The following is a 17,955-nucleotide window of genomic DNA, read 5'->3' as shown; positions in this document are numbered from 1 at the left end:
TTGTAGGGTCCTACAGCCAGGACTCCAGCCCAAGCCCAAACACCTATGCCACAATTAAACAGCCCCTTAGTTCGAGCTCCACTAGCCTGAGACAGCTGGCATAGGCCAGCTGCGGGCGTGTAATTGCAGCATAGAGACAACTTGTGTCTCTCTCCTTTATAACTGGTGGGATTCTGGCAGTCTGCACTCCCAACCTAACCTCCCAAGCTTTGTATAGGGTGCTAGATAAAGAAACTTTTTGGAAGGAAAAGTACTTTCCCATGATTAATTTACCATGTGTACTGTTCTCCGAATTAATGATGGAATTTCTTCTATGTCCTCAGTTTACCTGATTGATGAGCAAAAGAGACTCTCTAAACCAGTCATTATTAACAGTTGTGACAACCAACAGTTCTTAATGAATTAAAAACAGTTTTCAATGGGTCATTATTTCATCCATTGCAGAATCCATCTTCCACAACAAGTATCCCTCATCAATTGCCCAGTATCCCTTTTCAATCACTTAGTTTTGTTTATAACATACTTCTGTAAACACTTTTCGTTAATTTAAAGGGTCTTTTTCTCTGGAGACTTGGATTCCAGTAGACCTGGAGATGCTGAGGATAATTAGATACAGTCCAACACTCAGGTACATGAAATTCCTGAATACAAATCACACATGGGTTAAAAACCTACACTTTAGGCCTTAGAACACAGACACACTCTTGCTAACATTGTGAAGATTCTGGGAGAATAGTTAATATGCCAATTAATTTAATATAGAAGGAAAAGAAGCCTAAAAAGGTTAATATTTACAAACATGATAGATTTCCTGTTTTTCTCCTTCTAGGCAGGTGAGAAACACCATGGCAACAGCTCCTCTCTTATGGGATTTTGGCACTTATACTTCTGGTTCAGCCATTACCATGAATGTGCAGCAGAACACGAGATATAAAACAAAAAGTTATACACATTTTAAAATATGAAATATTTTTAGTCCAGGTCCTGTTCACAATTTGGCTACAGGTTGTGCCAATTCTTAAGTATTAGTGGTTTTCTGTAGCAGCCATTCTCTGGGGATGAGCTTTTCAAAAGTACTCAGTGCTGGTCCAACTCTGCTCCCCCTGAAATCAGTGGGACTATCTAAGGGTTCTCTGTTGATCTTCTCCTTAATTCAAAATTTACCCATTAGGCAACAAGATAATCTCATAGTTTTGAGACCTTTTAAGCCTACTAGTTGTCACAGTCAAGCAAAAAAAACAAAAAACAAAAAAAAACAATCAAAGGCCACATTTAAATAAAAAAACCTCAACATTTTAAATCTTGTCTATTCAATTTAGATATTTACTGTGTATGGTTAATTGGAATCACACATTGAAAAAGACAGTCATCTCAACAGACACAGCCCTCGGAAACTCCTAATCCTTATATCATGCACAACAAAACAAGATGAAAGGTCTGTTTCATCCCCTCCTCCCCCCATCCCCCTTCCCCGACACATACAGGTAAGAAGGCATGGGCTAAAATTTTCAGTGCACTGCACTAGGATTTAGTCATGCAACTCCAATTCACATTAATAAAAGCTGTGCTAATCTTGTGGCAGCACACTAAACTCATACCTCCAAAGCATTTATAGAGCAAGAGGCTCTTATAAACACACTTTCATTTTCAAATAAGTTTGCTACAGAGCGAAGCGAAGGTAACAGTAGTGCTTGTTATTGCCTTCCCAAAGCTCATCATTGCGGTGATGTTCGAATTTCCACCTCCCCGTCATTGTAGGGTATGTTTTTCTGTCCTCTGTTTTCAACCTTTGATTTCTCACTGCTTTTCTTATTACCTAAAGCTGGCTAAATTGTTTGTTCACCTTTAAGTTAAAGATGGAGCAAAACCAGAACTTCAAATTCAAACATCTTTCAATTTGGGAGTGAGACTGGAAGTTGGATCCAAGTTCCTGAATCGAAACCTACCCTTTGGATTGTAGTTCCATATGAGTCATATGAATATCTGAAAGAAGCCTTGTTTGTCATTTGAGTACAGATGCAACCAAAATATTTTAAGTACCACTGATCTTATTTTCACTATCTGAGATGGTAAAAATCTCCCCAAATGAGCAGATTTCAATAGATGTCCAATATTTGGAGTTAAAGTGGAGAGCTATTAAATGACAATTTTTAACCTAACCCTAAATCAGGATCCAGACACCACTCCCTTTGCCCATTTCCAACAGAAATAAGTAAAATGGCAAATTTTTAAAGCTGCGAAGATGTTTCTTCTAAAAAAGGCTCCTGGATTCTCATAACTGGATTTTGTAACTGATCTCCACAGAAAAAACACAGGAAAAGAGTTATGTTATAGGCCTGATCTACACTTAAAATTTAGGTTTACATAGCTACTGCACTCAGGTCTGTGAAAAATCCACACCCATGAGTTTGATGACCTAACCTGTGGTATAGATACAGTTAGGTCAATAGAAGAATGTTTCCGTCATCTAGTCAGTGTCACTGAGGCCTGATCTACACTAGTGGGGGGAGGGAATCAATCTAATTTATGCAACTTCAGCTATGTGAACAACATAGCTGAAGTTGACGTACTTACATCCACTTACTGTGGCGTCTTCTCTGCGGTAAGTCGATGGCTGATACTCCCCTGTCAACTCCGCCTGTGCCTCTCACCCTGGTGCAGTACCGGGGTCGACGAGAGAGTGCTCGGCAGTCAATTTATTGCGTCTAGACTAGACGCGATAAATCGACCCCGCTGGATTGATCACTGCCCGTCGATCCAGCCGGTAAAGTAGACAAGTCCCCAGTGAGGTGAGGTTCCTGCCGCGATAGAAAGTCCCTGGAGGTGTCTGTACTCTGGGGTTATGCTGGAATAGCTATGGTGCCATACCTATGCTGTTATAAAAGCCATAGTGTACACATGACCAAAGTGTGAAAGTCACACATCTTTAATACCATGGATGTATGTTTCAGTAACGAAAAGCTTGTTGGCTAAGGGAGAATTTTCAATGCAAAATGGCGGCAAAAAAAAAAAGTCAAAACATAGGTCAACAAATTTGGGCTGCAAATGCAGAGGCATGTGGTAGAAGAGTCAGAGTAGCAGGTAATAATCCTTTGTTTCTGGCTCTGGTGCTACCACACCTGCACTAATATGTTCACTTTCAGGAAGTCAATTACTGAGAACATTAGGACATACAATCATAGAAATATAGGGCTGGAAGGGACCTTGAAGGTCATCTAGCCCAAACCCCTGTGGTGAGGCAGAACCAGTTGTACATATGCCTCACTGACAGCTATTTGTCTAACCTGTTCTTAAACATCTTAAATTGCAGGGATGTCACAACCTCCCTTGCAATATTATCACAGTGCTAAACTATCCTTATAGTTAGAAAGCTTTTCCTAATATCTGATCTAAGTATCCCTTGCTGCAGTTTAAGACAATTACTACTTGTTCTACCTTCAGTGTATGTGTAGAACAGTTTATCACCATCCTCTTTATAATAGCCCTTACCATATTTGAAAACAATAATCTGACATTCTGAGAATGTCATGTGGAGCTGTGTTTAAAGCCTTATTAAAATCAACATATACCATGTCTACTACTTCCCCACTAGATCAGTAACCCTGTCAAAGAAAGAAATCAGTTTGGTTTGGCATGATCTGTTTTTGTCAAATCCGTGTTGGTTATTACTTATTACCCTGCTTATGCTGATTGGTCTATAATTCCCTTGTTCTCCCTTTAAAGATAAGTACTATGTTTGCCCTTCTCCAGTACTTTGGGGCCTCACCAATCCTCCATGAGGTTTTGAAGATAAATTTCTAATGGTTCCAAGATTGATTCTGCTAGTTTTTAAGTACCTCAGAATACATTTTATCAGGCCCTGCCAACTTGAATATATCTATTTTATCTAAATATTCTTTAACTTCTTCTTTCACCAGTCAGGCTTCTGTTCTTTCCCCTTTTACCACAACAGGCTCTCTCTCAAGATATTTTTGACATTACCTGCTTCAGGCAGAAATGCCCCCATACCTCCAAACAACCTCTTGTGATCTGGCATTTCACTCTGGTTGGAACTAAGAAATACCAGAGTACATAATCTTAAACGGGAGTGGAGAACAGGGATACTTAAGCTTATTTTAAATAAGGTTTTGTTCCAATTAACAGTCTGGTTCCATTTAACGGCAAAATTAACAGTTGTCTCTTATTCACGAGTACTGGTTCTCATCCTTTGGAACAATGGGCCAGATCTTCAGGGATGACAGAGGAGTACAACACATAAGTCAGATGTATGTGTGTGTAGGTGCACACACACAAAAAAGTGGCATGAAATTCACCTTTGCACTCTCCCAGCCCCACATTATCCTAAATGCAGTCCCAAGCCCCAGTCAAAAATTACATTGTCAGCAAACAGCTCCAAGTTGCCAAAACCATAGGTGGCGATTGGCAGCGGTTAGGGGCAACCAAGCCTTACCCACTTTTCTCCAGCTGTTTCTCTTTTATGGGAGATGGGTTAATACAGATATCTTCATGCTGGTTCTATACTGTAGGAAGATTCCCACTTAGATTTGGGTTAAACGTCTCCCTCCCCAAGGGCAAAATAAGCTGGTTTATGGCCAGGATCGTTGAGCACAGTGGGACAAAGCTGCTGCAGCATAACATGTCTAATAGGTAAATTATTAGAAATGGATATTGACTGCTAGTTCTTGAAATGCTCACATAAAACTATGACAGGCTATTTCATTTGTGTGTAATACTTTACTGGGTTTGCTTATAGCAGTTACAGAAGACAATTTTTTTTTAAACTCATAGCTATGAGTGGATAGAACTTCTGGCACCTACCCAGACAGGTCACCATGAGCTGGATAATGTGACAATCTGTTATCATTAGCTCTGTTGGAAAGGTTCTGAAGACACTAGAGAGAATTAAATGACGCGGAAAACTCAGTCTATGGAAAAGTCTATTGTACTGATCTCCGTTATTTCCATCTCTACGCATCACTGGGATGGTGGAACAACATGATTGGTAGTGGTGAAAAATACAAAAGGTCATTTTTCAGTTTTCCTTTTAGCCAGAACAAACCATTGGAAGTTTGCTAATCTTCCCCACATAATATGTCTTGTTCTCTGAAGATTCTTCCATGCACTAAATATGTTAATCTTTGAAAAATCATCACGTTTGGAAGAAAGTTAAGAGCTCTCTATTTAAATAGCTAGCAAACGGTGTTTCTATTTCTGTCCTTCAGTGTTATGACTACCAGTATTTCTAGCTGTCTAAAATAGCAATGTACAGTGAAATACATTATATATCTAAGTTTAGAAACTGGTTTTTGCTAAATATTGTGATTATTTTCTTTTGAATTTTTAAAGCAAGGGAAGTTTCAAAACAAGAGTATTCTCCTATTGAACCTAACTACTGTCCCCTGCAGTGTGAAGCAGCAAATGTAGATGGAGGCTGTTAAAAAGGACTGATTTACAGTATTCTCAAAGGTTTCAGAGTATTCTCAAATATATCTTGATGGCCACTGAAGTCTTTTTTTTTTTTTTTAACACAGGTAATAATTTTGTGGTTTTGTCTGGGCAATTAGTTTGACATGAAGGGACAGTCTCTGATTTGCCCCAGCTACTGTCTGTGAATAGCACCAATGTACATAATAGTTCCAGCTTTAAGAGGAGTCTCCAGCATGAGGAGGATCCTCATGCAGAGTAAAACCACAGCAGCAGCTCCTAAGTTAAGCATCCTGAGTCCCTAATATACATAGCAGGGGAAATGAGGCAAGGCAAGAGCATCCTTATGCCTCAATGATCCCTGGCTGAAGGGAATGACTTTTGGAGGCCACAGGCAGGCAGTATAAAGTAGAGGAGCCCTGAGTCTGCTATACTTCACATTGATTAATGGGGTCAATGCTGAGCAAATTAAGATCAGGGAGTCGAAAAGGTGGTTGATAGCCTTCATTACAGACCCACTCCTGACCTGTTCCAAGCACAGCTCAGGATCTAGCCTGAAAACCTGCCAAGATGTAGTCTTCCCACACATCAGCGGAAGCAATGTGATTTTTGCCTCAATAATCCCTTTCTTTAAGTGGTAAATTGGAAAATTATGTTTCATCCTCAGTAGAACTAAGAGACATAGCCAAACCTTGCTCCATCACATGTGACCAAAAAGTGAAGTCAATGTGGTGCATGGGGTGTCAGGATAGAATCTGGCCTCTATTGTCTGATATTATTATTACATAAGAAAGGAGGCACAGTAGTGCAAACCCAAAATACTGTACCTAGAGCTGGTCAACCCAAACCACGGAATCCAAACACACACCTAATTCTGAAGCTGGTCTGATCCAGATACTCATTCATGTAGTATGTACCTTTATAATGGGCAGAAATCCTAGATCCAAATACTCTCAAACTTTAAAGGAAGTTTAGCTACAGACCTTATCTCTAAATGCATGGACACTGAATTTAAAATACTGCACAATATTATTGGTGAGCAGCAGTTGTTTTCTATTTCATTTTTTGCATTGGTATCAAACTCCTCTTACCAGGTATGGTATATTGCACTTTGCATTAATATTTAAGAGAGGGAGAGAGCTTTTCACTTTGTAGATCATGGGAATCCTGCCATGGGTGTAAATCTATAAAAACATACTGATGCTGCCAACTCTTCAACAATATAAATTCATTTTGAGAGGGCTAAGCTAGTGATGGCTGCACCAGCTGCCATCAAAGTGTCTGCTTCCCAGGATCTCAGGCTGGCACTCCCTTTAATATATACACTATCCTTCAGTAAATCCCCTTCTGATATCGGGGCTAGTGTGCAGAATGCAGCTTCAAGTTAAACTGTCAATCTTTCAGCTGAAAGCTTTTAGTGGTTGCAACAACAGATCAGACACAAGAAAATGAATGAAATTGTATTGTATTTAAAGTGACACTGAATCTACTCTTGGTGGGTTCATCAGTTCTAATTCAGTTATGTCAGTTTGGAGTGCACCGTCTGTCTCATTTATTTCAATAGCTTTCCATTCTTCCGATGTAATTCTCAATTAGTTGGGTAGGCAGGTAAAACATCTGACATTACAACAGTGAACTATGCACTTCCAAATCTGTTTGCACAGGCATGTGTTACACTTTAACAAGCTCCTTCTCCCCAACCTGGAACCATGGTTTATTAATAGGTCAGCATAAAGGTTCTTCTCAAAAATTAATTAGAGGCATTTTGAACTAGATGAACATAATTCATTCTGCTGGTGAATGATTAAGTACACCAGCTAACAGGTAACCATAGACATTTACTCTTTCATTCCATTTCCATCTGCTGATGCTTCCTCAATAAATGTAAATTGGATATCCATCATCCATCTGGATAATGAGCATCAGATCCCAACATCTCTTATCTACAGCTGTTGTACTGCATTGCTTTGCATTGCATTAGGCTGTCAGCAAGCACCATGCATTTACCCTGTTCATTAATGCAGTATATTGTATTTACTTGAACATGTATGAAAAATCACCTGAACTTAATTTCAGTATGCAAGAGGTTTGCTCCTGCATATATTAAACACACATATAAATACACAAATATACACACACAAGTATATAATATATGAAAACAAACACACAATACCAGTGGGCTTAGGTGAAATTTCAGAAATGATATGGGCCTGAACCAAAGTGTTTTACCTGAACATTTCCCTGTGGGCAAGTTATGATCTCAATCCGAACTTTGCAGCTGATTCCCATCATCTCAATAATAGAATGAATGAAAAGCCCTGGTCCAACCACATTCAGACTCTTGGGAAGTTGAGAAGCCAATATGAACTTGGTGTCTCAGGGCTGTCTCTAATAGTCTTCAGTAACTATATTTACTAATCAGTTGCTATTTAACATGTAATTGCAGTCTTATTAAATTTGAACAAATAGCTGTTTAATGAACAGTTAGATGTGTGTTACAACAATTAAAAATATAATCAATACATTTCCAATAAGTAAGTGGTATTAATTTCTATATACCAATTGACTATTCTTACCATATTCACCAAAGTTCCCAATGAAGTGGATGAGAATTTTTTTTAATGCATATTTCCTGGGCAGGCATGATCAACTTGTTCAGTCTAAAATTACCTCATTTGACTTAATTGTTCTATATATTGCTCCCTCTTACCATTGGATTTCTGATGGCAATAGTCTCAGCGACTGGCTTCAGTTTGGCAAGTACATAAATGCTTGAGTTTAGCACACTAACACATTTGAAATAAACTTGGTTTAAACATCCACTATACCTGAATTCAGCTATCAGCTGTATGGACAGAGCCCTCAAGGGGAAATAGTCTCAGCAGATAGTCCTTGTATGAGTGAAAATTGATGAAGACAAGGTGTTGAGCTGAGTCAAAAATTAGTCCTTTCAGGTAATCTGTTGAACAGAAAAAAAGTATATGATGTTATATCTGGAGCTGTCATTTAATCTCTCTTTTCATATGGAGACTGTCAGCTTTGTTATTTGACTTTCCACTATGACATTATTCCTGATATGTTGTGAGAGACAGCTGCTACAGCTACCTATGTGAACTAAGACATCTCCTCCTTTCTTGTTTCACAATGGGTACATTATCACGCTAATGTGACCGTGCTTTGTTTTATACCAGCAAAAGAGCAATGCTGTTTCTTTAAATTAGAAACAAAGGAGGAGTCTTCTTCCTCTTCATTTCTTCCTCTTTTTAATATAATAGGGCTGGGAGAAAATGGGTGTGTGTACTAAATAACCTACTATGATAAAATAGCCTCAAGCTATTGGATCCGACTACCTGTAATAGGAGAAGTAATCAGTTAATGTTAATTCTACTCTGGAGGTCAGTAAGATCCAGGTGGCACCTCACCTCCCCATTGCCACCATGTAGCCTTGGGAGGGGGGTTGGGGGGGGCGAATACAGAGAAGAGCTAGCAGAAACAGAAGCAGCCAAAGCAAGGAATTTTTTTCTTTTACTTTTGGACATTCCAATGAAAACTGTAGGATGTTCTGACTGTCTGTGCTGACGGGCCATGTGCTCTAATCCTCCACCTTCCGGAGTCGCTTCACCTCAGCTTCACTCTACAGCTTCCTGTCCTTACACTCTTCTCCCTGGACTCTGATTTTCCTTTCCATTTAGCTCCTGCCCACCTAGCTAACCACCCCCCCAAAAAATACCCCAAAACAAAACATGGAACTAACACAACATTTGCCACCATTACATTGCATACTCTGTCTATGTGTTAGATTCCTGCCCCTATGCTAGGTCTGTCTTGTCTATTTGACAATACACTCTATCACTGCCTGGTACAATGCAGCCCCATGTTTAGCTGGCCCAAAGGCCCTGCCAAAATACATGTTAAATAATAATACTCAGATATTATTGTTGAATATTTAGGTGTATTTTTTGAGAGCTATATTCCTCTGTTCTTTTCCTAAAGTAGCTTTGGCCTTTTTTTTTTTTTTTTTGGTGACCCCTTGTAGGTAATACATAAGTACAACGGCTGCTGACTAAACACCTGGTTTAGACTATCCTACTCTAACCACATACCCTTGTGACTTCATGTAAGCTGCCTGGCCCAGGAAGAATCAATGTGACAAAGGGTGTCAGGCCCTTAGCTCAGGGCACGAGAAACTTAAGCACAATACCATAACAAAGGAGTTTCTCTGCCTCACATAGGCTAGAGTTCCCAAAAGCTTTCCCTTCACCTCTCTCACCCCTTACCCTGTCCCAGGGAGTCCCACAAGAGGCTTTCCACTCCTTGCAGTATTCATACTCCAGGCCATCTGTCTGGGAGTCTTCTAGTAACTAGGATCATTCCTCTGTTTAAGGACCTGCTACAGAAGACTATTTACTCCCCATAGTTCCCTAGCTCAGCGGAGCACTTGCTGGCCTTTATAAGGACCAGCTGCTCTTCAGGCTATCATCTGACCCTTACTCCAGAGCTTTAGCTGGGAGGCACTTGGAATTGAGCCCATCTCTTAAAGGAGGCACTTTGCTGTGGGGAGAAAGATATGCTATTTATCAGCACAGACACACAAATCCCTTTTTGGAATAGAGTCAGATTACTTATCTGCCTTGCAAAGCAAAAATCTGCTTAGTGTCATTTTTTATCTTGTCTTCTTACCCTATTATATACCTACACACACACACACACTTCAATCTTGCTTCACTTTTAGTAACTGCCTCAGGAAGAGATGGAACAAATGTTTTTGTTTATTAATGGGCCACAAACTTCTTTTCAGAAATAAACTTTTGTTGAAAAATTAAAACAAAAACAAGCAAGCATAAAAGAGTAACCTTCAGCTCTGGCCTGAATGTCACCATTACTGGACACATTAATGGAAGAAACCCACAGTTTGTAAAAAAATGGCAGCTGATAGAAACATCTGCTGATCACTCATGTCTGCAGAAGGTGTTCTATACAGTGGGTCTCGGTAATTAGAATGAAACAATAAATCACGCTTTTCACTTTCACAGCCATATAATCCAAGGGCTGCAAAACATTTCACAAACATTTTTTTAATACAGCCTCACAACAGCTCAGCTGCGGACTTCCCTCCTTCCCTATGCCACAAGACTACTGGTGAACAGGTTTCAGAGTAACAGCCGTATTAGTCTGTATTCACAAAAAGAAAAGGAGTACTTGTGGCACCTTAGAGACTAACCAATTTATTTGAGCATAAGCTTTCATGAGCTACAGCTCACTTCATCGGATGCATACTGTGGAAAGTATAGAAGATCTTTTTATACACACAAAGCATGAAAAAATGGGTGTTTACCACTACAAAAGGTTTTCTCTCACCCCACCCCACTCTGGGGGAGATAAAACCTTTTGTAGTGGTAAACACCCATTTTTTCATGCTTTGTGTGTATAAAAAGATCTTCTATACTTTCCACAGTATGCATCCGATGAAGTGAGCTGTAGCTCACGAAAGCTTATGCTCAAATAAATTGGTTAGTCTCTAAGGTGCCACAAGTCCTCCTTTTCTTGTTGAGTGAACAGGGAATTGAGAGGGGAAGGAGGTGGAGGAGCAGAGATCCACAGACAGGCTATATAGCAAGAGTCTTGCTCTGCACTGCTGGGCAATCTCTCATGGCAGCGTGTAAGCCTAGTATCCATGTTGAATTGTCTCACCACTTCCAGCTTTACTCTGTGACTGACTCTCCGGGGAGGGTGGGGGGAAGGTGTCACAGAGTGCTAAGTGACAGTTAATGCAGCCTCAAGTCTCTTTATCATAGCCTGTGATTTATCTCTGGTACAGGCTGGGAGGTAGTATACTTCCTAGTGCAGTTTCTACCCTCCCACACAAACACTCCTGCCCCTGATGTTTTTTCTTCACTACCTTGTGATCACATGCCTATTTGAGAAAGTGGGAAAGGCTGGCTCAAGGAGAATGGAGGAAACTCACTTAGCTGCTTTACCCCTTCATAGGAACCCACTACCATTTTCTCTGTGGATTTACTCCTCTCCACATCATGCATCAGCAGGGAAGATATAGGTTGTGGGGAGACAACTCCACAGTATCTACATGCTTTTGAACTTGAGTTTCCCCCAATGGAGAGTGCTCTAGCCACTGGGCTGCGGAACTTGCCTCTTGAATCTGTTCCACTGTGTGTAAATAACCAAATAGTCATTGGGCCAAAGAGTGAAACTGTGGGAGATCCAAGTTCATGTCCATGTGCTAATGATTCATTATTTATACTCAGCAGAGCTGCTTCAACAGGAGAGATTGGGACAGAGTCCCTGCCGTATACCCCATAGCCCAGTGGCTAGGGCAGCACTACTTACAGTGTAGTGGGAGTTCAAATCCCTTCTCCACATTAGGTGAGGGGAGCAATTGAACCTCAATGTCCCACATCCCAGCTGAATGTACTAATTAGAGGGCTAAAGCTTAACAGGGAGGATCCTCCTCTTGCCATTTTGTGAATCCGGCCCTTGAAAATGCCCAGCAACAAAATGCTTCAGGTCAAATGAAATGTTTTTTTTAGGCCCCAAAATAGAGTTTTTCAATTCAACATTTTTCAGAATTTACAAATCAAATTTAGTTTTTGTTTTTTTAGCACTGCCAGTGAATTGAAAAAAATCAATTATTTGCATAGGTCTAGTTACACTTGCTTACAATATTTTATCTTCCTATCTACTGATATCAAAAGACTAGGAAAAATCCTTTGAGGGAAGTCTGGGACTGTAAGTGGAGTTCATGGCAAACATAAACATGCTGCTGAATTCAATGTCTACTGAAATGTTTTCATAATCAAACCTAGTAAAATAATCAGTAGGCGGGGTGGGCGGTGCTATTCTGATTAAAAAACAAACAAACTTGTGCCCCTTTGAATAAGGGTGTTTTGATAGCAAAGGGCCCAAGCCAACAAGTTTGGATCTGGATTCACAGTTCCCCAAAGTTTGGATCCTTGGGTTTAGATTCCTGGGTGTGGTTCAGAGCCACTTCTATTCTCAAGACAACCATCTTAACCTATAAAGATAGGCATCTACTGACATTAAGTATATTAAGATTCTGAATGTGCTAGGTTCTTCATCATGCTGGGACATAAATTTTGTATCAAGGCTCCCTGAATATTGTGTCACACGAGTGCTGCATTCACGAGTAGACTGTTAGTTTTGTGGTAGCCCAAGTGGAAAACGAGTTATAGCGAGCAGTTATCACTGAATTAGATATTAATATGAACAACACAATCAGTACTAGAATCGTTAATTCAATAAACTCCGATGGTTTTTGCATTTTTTTCTCTCTCCATAGATCACAGAGATGTGCAGCAAACTGGAAATTTCACAAGTCAGGTGCTGTAGTCTGGCTGCCAAATTTCCGGTCTTAGAAAGAAGCGATAGTTCTTTCTAGCTTCTAGGATAGGGCAAAGGATTCCGATGCCCCACCCCTCCAACCACACTGCCTAATGGTTGGTAACTTGCCCCTCATCTCCTTCAGCGTGGTTTGACAGGAAGAGGTGGAGGCCTCCTTTATTATTTCCTTTCACCATGTGCTCCAAATATAACATTTATTAATTATTATTATTATTATTTATTGGCTGCTCTACAGCACTTTTCATCAGTACATGTCAAAGCACTTTACAAAGGAGGTCAGTACCATTATCCCCATTTGTACGCATGGGAAAACTGAGTCACAGAGAGATGAAGTGAGTTGCCCAAGGTCACTCAGAAGGCCAATAGCATAGATTAATGGAGGTGAAGTTTTTAGTGAGCCTCTCCCTCAACCTGCATGATCCAGCGACCTGTGCAAGAGTTTGGTAGAGCAAAGGGACAGATTTTGGCAGGGCAAAACTCTGCATTGGGAGCTAATTCCCAGAGTTAACTCTGCAGCTGCAGACACATGATTCTAATTTGAATATATTAAGAATAAATTCTAAATAATGACATTAAATTTAATAAATAAGCCTCAAGGCTTGAATCTTAATCACGTGATGTGGAGATGCTTACAGGTGGCGTGGTTTTGGGCTACTGTTGTCTGCTTCTCTGGGGTCAGCACAGCAGCCTCTGGGTAACAAGCAATATAACACTGTATGCATGGTTTGGGATTTCAATCCCCTAAATCACAAGCTAACAAACACAACCTTGTTACTACAGCTAGTCACACGGTTTTCTGTGCATCCTGTATCTTGTCAGAATCATATCTCCCCTAAGCCCACTGTCAGGGAACCAATCTTACTCTCCAACACAAAAAAGAGGGGGGCAAACATGAGAGAGAAAGTTGGCTAGAGCTGCTATTACAGACTTGACTCCCACTGGATCTTAAAACGCTGTGACAGGGATGTGCTGCTGCACCTTTCTACTGAGAGAGCTGCCACTCCCTCCACCGCTGCTGCTGCCGCTGTCATTAAAATAACACCTCCTGAAAACCAGTGTGGTGTCATTGCTGGTTGCCAAAAGCTAATAATCATCTTGTGACAAACTCCTCTGAGTTAGGCTCCTGTAAAAGCTGTTTCCTTGGATTCAGCTTCATTGAGGCAAGTACTTGTTTTCAAGTCACATTAATGGAATGTGGTGGTTTTGTTTCGTTTTTTTAAGCCACATGAGTTTCACAGATGTGTGTCACTTTGCAGTGGGAAAGTTAGGGACATGACTAACACAGGTTTTTGGATTCATCGGGTACCAGATAACATGGGTATGTATCCAACAGAAGCTGAATATGCATCCTCTTTGCCAGGAGGCCTGGAGAATAGCCACAGTCTAATGAACTGAGGCTAAATGCTAGTTCAGTTGTGTTGGCTCTGCTCAATTTTACTTACTTCAGTGTTTCCAGAGTGCACAGCTCAATAACAATGTAGTAAATTTCTACTGCGCATTGCATTTGAAATGCTCAAGATGCTTTACAAATATCAATGAATTAAGCCTGTCAGGGAGGTAAATGTTATTTCCATTTTACACATGGGAACACAAAGGAACGGTGATACTGGCCAACACTGGAGTGCTTCAGGTTTTGGGTGTCCAATATGAAACATTTAATACTAGCCTGATTTTCAACTCTCCCCATGAACTTTAACTGTCATCCTGTATGTTCTGTACCTCTGAAAACAAAACTCTGCAGTAGGAGACAAAATTGAGACACCTCAAGTTAGACCACTCCTTTGAAAATGTGAGTCTAAATGATTTCCCAAAGCCAGGCAGTGATTAACTATCAGAAACAGTAGCAGAACTCAGGTCTCCTCTTTCCTTCCCCTGTGCTAGACCAGGCTGATTCTGAGGCTTGGTATATGCTTGGAGGTTATAGTGGCATCACTACACCGCACAGGGGCGTGAACAAACCACAACCAACAGAACCCTCACCAACAGAACCCCCACTATGCCAACATAACCCCCACCATGGACACAGCGATGTCAATAGAAGAGTGCTTCCACTGAGGTCCCCAACATTGTTCAGGGAGGTGAAGTTCCAACATTGACAGAAAAACTCCTTCTATCAGTGCAGGCTGTATCAACAGTACAGGGCTGTGCCTTGGAAGGCACAATTCCACCAGTTAAAGAAGAGGGATCTGTTCAAACTGCCTGCAAAACACAAGGTCCATTTCCCAACCTTCATACAATTGCTTAATAAGCAGCTACATGAAAAGAGATGTAGAGATAAGAACCTCTGCATTTGATAATCAGAATCGAGGATACTGGAGTGCAGGATCGCAAACACTGCAAAGTGATAAATGTTGTGTTTATAAATGGTGTCCATTGTGCTTCTGTTATTCTACTCAAAGCAATCTCCCATCAAGCAGCTGGAATGGAACATTAAACAGTGAACTGACATCTAGATGCCATGGTGATGAGCATATTAACGACAGATGGATTAAATCAGATAGCAGGTAGCCACAGTATCCACGGCATTGAAGGATGATCAGTACAGTACAGTCCTTTCTCTTAGTGAGAGAAGGACTGCCATGGAAGATGTGTGCTTAAGATGATTTAAGTGCACCAAAATCCTTTGCGGAATATAGTAGTTTCCCTAAAGTTGTGTTATAATTGAGATAGAGCAAAAGTCCACTATGGATAACATCCAAGGAGCAAAGCTATTCAAGGATTAATACAAAATGCATTCTGTTAAAAAGCTTCCCAGTAACTACTTATGCATGTGCATGCACACGCATTGCCAAAGGGAAATATTGAGAGACTCCATCTCTCATTTGCCTACTGTAGTTTTAATTTCTTTTGAGCTTGTTCTACAGTAAGTAGAGACCTGGCCAGTCTTACCTTAAGATAATATATTTTTTGTCTGGCCCTGAGTTTTCTCTGTGACCAGGACAAGACAGAAGTACTTTCTAGTACACTGCATTCTGGACCATGTTTGAGGGATTGGGAGTATTGCTATTTACATCTTCACATAGCACCATCTAGCTTCCCACCAAGGACTGTAGAACTGCCAGTGATTAGACTGAATGCATCCAATGAAGTGAGCTGTAGCTCACGAAAGCTTATGCTCAAATAAATTGGTTAGTCTCTAAGGTGCCACTAGTACTCCTTTTCCTCTTGAGAATACAGACTAACACGGCTGCTACTCTGAAACCAATGATTAGTAAGTTTCTGGTTTGTGTTTTGGTTTAAGATGTAAAGTAGAAAATGGTTATACTTAAAACGAAAGAAAAATACATAAGAAAGAGAGAAGGAAGGCAAGAAACAGAGTGGAAAGATGGAGGTGGCTGATTGGACAAATCAAATGGATTGGAACCAAGGTACCAGAAAGTTGGTCTCTAGTCTTGAAGAGAGCAGTTCAGGTTAGAGCTTCATGCTGGTTAGATGTCTGCTTAGGCAAGGCTTTTTTAGGGGCTACCTAAGATGTCAAACTGGACCTTATCATGGAAAGACTATGTTACTTGAATTTTATCACTGGAACTTAAAATTCAAATTAAACCCACTTTTTTAGGTTACATGAAAACTTTCTATTTTTTCATACTTACAAGTGACTCAGTTTCTTTGTTCTCTTTCTCACCTCAGTGCTTTCCTAAAATTACAACCTCATCTCCCATGATACAATTCTAGCATGGCAATAGTCAATACTGTTGCTCCTCTGCTGAGCAGTAGCAGATGTCTGGGGCTGTGCAAGTTGGCTTCCCAGTGGAGGAGAAATCAGTGATGTACAGTCTGAGTATATTCTAAGTGTAACTTTCTTTATTTACATATACACTACTCCTAGAACAGAGGCAGTTACAAACAATGTGCATGTAATCCTTTCAAGAATCTCAGACCAACATCAATGTCTGGTTCCCTGGTTAGAAACTCTGCTTCAAGAATTGACTCTCGTCAAAAATGAAGGCAGAGGGCGTTTCCTGCTGATTGCATAGCTCCTTCTACACAGAACATTGCATAATAAACCAGGTCATACCATATGTCTTCCCAAGATTAAATATTTGCTCTCACACTTAGGGCTGGTTTACACTACCATGGTAAGTCGACCTAAACGACATTACTTCAGTTATGTGAATAACGTAACTGAAGTCGATGTAGCTTAGGTCGACTTACCATGGTGTTTACACCATCCTGTATCGACGGGATACACTGTCCCACTGACTTACCTTACTCTTCTCGGGGAGTTAGAGTACCAGAGTCAAAGGCTTCTATCATCATATTGGTGCATATTCATAAGAATAACAAATAATTAGCACTAAATCTTTCCCCAAACTTCAAAAACATCAGGGTCTTTTATGCCCTAAGAAAAAGCAAGATTAAACAGATGCATCTTGTACCATGTCCTGCAAGTCACCAAACTCTGACCACAAGAATTCATACATTCCAGAGCAAAGGGCCCTCCACCAAAAACAATCTGGTGCCCTCTCCCAGGAATTCAACCCTGAGGACGGTATGAGCATTACAAACAAGCACAACTGTTGCAATGGGATGTAGGCAGTTTCTGGAAGTAGCCAGTTCCCAGTCCATTCAGGTTAACAATTGTCATTGTTCACAAACAAACAAGTCTGTGCTGTATCCTAACACTGCTTTAGATTTTGGCATTCAGTGTAAGGTACACTGAAATCTAAATAACAGTCTGCCTGGAAACTTAAAAATCATCTTTTTTATTATTTATTTATTTATTTTAGATAGGATACCACTTATGATAGGCTGACATTTCCCATAAATGAGGATTATCTCTTGAGTATCTGGGATGCTAACATGGAGCAGGTTTCAGAGTAGCAGCCATGTTAATCTGTATTCACAAAAAGAAAAGGAGGACTTGTGGCACCTTAGAGACTAACAAATTTATTTGAGCATAAGCTTTCATGAGCTACAGCTCACTTCATTGGATGCATTCAGTGGAAAATACAGTGGGGAGATTTATATACAAAGAGAACATGAAACAATGGGTGTTACCATACACACTGTAAGGAGAGTGATCACTTCAGATGAGCTATTACCAGCAGGTGAGCTGGGGGAAAAAAACCTTTTGTAGTGATAATCAAGGTGGGCCATTTCCAGCAGTTGACAAGAACATCTGAGGAACAGTGGGGGGTGGGGGGGGAGAAA

General features: G+C 40.4%; 1 protein-coding gene across 3 annotated transcripts in view; it reads right to left on the bottom strand.

Moving 5' to 3' along the window:
• The window catches only part of CNTN5 (contactin 5), a 975,836-nt gene that overhangs the window by 667,858 nt on the left and 290,023 nt on the right, over positions 1-17,955 (bottom strand). For all 3 annotated transcript variants that reach the window (XM_073337877.1, XM_073337885.1, XM_073337894.1), the window contains exon 2: positions 8,253-8,383. The gene's annotated coding sequence lies outside the window, so the exon portion shown is untranslated. The remainder of the gene's footprint in view (positions 1-8,252; positions 8,384-17,955) is intronic.

The sequence above is a fragment of the Lepidochelys kempii genome, chromosome 1 (assembly GCF_965140265.1).
Source record: "Lepidochelys kempii isolate rLepKem1 chromosome 1, rLepKem1.hap2, whole genome shotgun sequence".
Classification (NCBI taxonomy): Eukaryota; Metazoa; Chordata; order Testudines; family Cheloniidae; genus Lepidochelys; species Lepidochelys kempii.
Note: the sequence above shows the minus strand (reverse complement) of the source record. Positions and strands in the feature narration are given on the sequence as shown.